Raw genomic sequence first — 2,357 nt, 5'->3', positions numbered from 1 at the left:
GAGTCTTGCTCTAACCAGGCTGACCTGGAATTCACTATTTAGTCTCAGGCTGGCCTCTAACTCACTGTGATCCTCCTAGCTCTGCCTCCTAAGTGCTAGAATTTGTGCCACCATACCTGGCTGCAATTTCTTTTTAAAATTTGTTCATTGACAACTTCCATAATTACAGACAATAAACCATGATAATTCCCTCCCCTCCCCCACTTTCCCCTTTGCAACTCCATCATATCCCCTCCCTCTCTCTGTTAGTCTCTCTTTTATTTTTATTTTATTTTTGTTTTCCAAGGTAGACTCTTGCTCTAACCCAGGCTGACCTGGAATTCACTATGTAGTCTCAGGATGGCCTCGAACTCATGGTGATCCACCTACCTCTGACTGGGATTAAAAGCATGTGTCATCATGCCTGGCTCACTATGGTGCCTTTTGGGTCATACCAGTGGTCACCACCATCTGAAAAGAGAAACTTCTCTAACCAAAAGTGAGAGTGGTGTTAATATATGGGTATGAACCTTAAGTAAAGTGCTTACTGGACAGTTTGGTAAGCATAATATATAAGCATTTAGCCAGACAACAGCAGACATTGCATTCCCAGGGCTCATGACCTCCCTGGCCATAGGCTTTTGTTTTGTTTTGTTTTGTTTTGTTTTGTTTTGTTTTGTTTTGTTTTGTCAAGCAGAAAAAAAAAAAAAATAGAGAGAGACAATGGGCACACCAGGGCCTCTAGCCACTGCAAACAAACTCCAGATATGTGTGCCCCTTATTGTGCATCTGCCTTTATGTGGGTACTGGGGAATCGAACTCCGGTCCTTAGGTTTTGCAGACAAGCACCTTAACTGCTGAGCCATCTCTCCAGCCCTTCAATAGGCTTTTGATTAGGTTTTCAGTATCAGGCATGTATTCCCTGCCATGGAGTAGGCCTCTAGTCCAACTATAGAGCAGTTGGTTTCCCCCAATAACAGACATGCCACTATTGTACCTGTTCAGTCATTTGGCCTGGCTGGACAAACTTAAGGCTTGCAGTGTCCACTGTTTTCACCACAGAAAATTTCTGTCTCCCTTAGGGCTGCATGCAGTGCAGCTTTTTCCAGCTTTCTGTCAGCTGGTCTACACAGAGGTTTTCAGCTAGCTCCAGCTTGATTTCTCAGTGGCCTTGCAGCTCAGGCATGTGAAGTCTTCAGCAATAGGGTCTTACCACCTATTTCTGGTGGGAAACCAAGAGTCTTGGCAATGGTCTGTAATGTTTGGGGGTGTCAGGGACCTTCCTGGCCAACATCTCACTAGAAGGTATCCCATCCCTGATACTGAATTTTTTCTAGTAACAGTCTGTGCTCCTGAGTGCCATTATCCAAAACAGTAGGTATCCATATAGCTTATTCACAACATCTTGAATTTTGAGTGGCCCTCCCTGTACCCTCCTTAGACTCAGTCTCCTCCCATGACCTCACTTAGGCCTTTCCACCCCCAGAATTCTGTTCATCATATGCAATTCCATCCCCTTAAGTCCTCCCTTTTCTTCCCTCCCTTATTGCCCTTTCCTAGCTTACTGGCCTCTGTTACCTTTTCTTTTCTTTTCTTTTTCTTTTTTTTTTTGAGAGCAAGAGAGAGAGAGACAGAGGGAGAGAAGAGAATTGGCACACCTCGGGGCCTCAGCCACTCAAATCAAACTCCAGACGCTTGCACCACTTAGTGGGCATGTGCGGTCTTGTGTCTGCCTCACTTTTGTGTGACTGGCTTAAGCAGGATCTGGAGAGAGATCAAACATGGGTCCTTAGGCTTCACAGGCAAGCACCTTAACCGCTAAGCCATCTCTCCCACCCTGCTACCAAGTTTTACTCCAATTCACATACAAGTCTAAACATTTGTAGCTAGAATCCGCATATGAGAGAGAACAGGTGCCATTTGGCTTTCTGGGCCTGGATTACCTCACTTAATTCATTATCCATTCATCAGTAGGAGGGCATCTAGGCTGGGTCCATTTCCTAACTACTGCAAATAGAGAAAACTTTTTTCCTTTCCTCTCCAACTCTTTTTTTACATGTCTTCCAGGCCCACCATGTGGGATCTCAGATCCCATGGGTGTATCTATTTTCCTTCTCTTGGTTTTGTACTTCATAAAATAAATATAGTTTAATAATTATCCTTTTCAGTCTTATTTTATCCAATTCTTTGTTTAAAAACAAACATGCAGTAGGCTAAAAAGGAGATATAAAGGGAATAGAAGGGGAGGGAGGGGGCAGACCTAATAGGATGATATTGTATATATGTAAGTATAAGAACAGATTAATGGGGATGAAAAGACCTAAGTGAGGTCAGGAGAAGTGATTGAATAAGGAAAGCGTTATGTCAGACAAAATGGA

This window comes from Jaculus jaculus, chromosome 12 (assembly GCF_020740685.1).
Source record: "Jaculus jaculus isolate mJacJac1 chromosome 12, mJacJac1.mat.Y.cur, whole genome shotgun sequence".
NCBI classification, from domain to species: Eukaryota; Metazoa; Chordata; class Mammalia; order Rodentia; family Dipodidae; genus Jaculus; species Jaculus jaculus.
Note: the sequence above shows the minus strand (reverse complement) of the source record.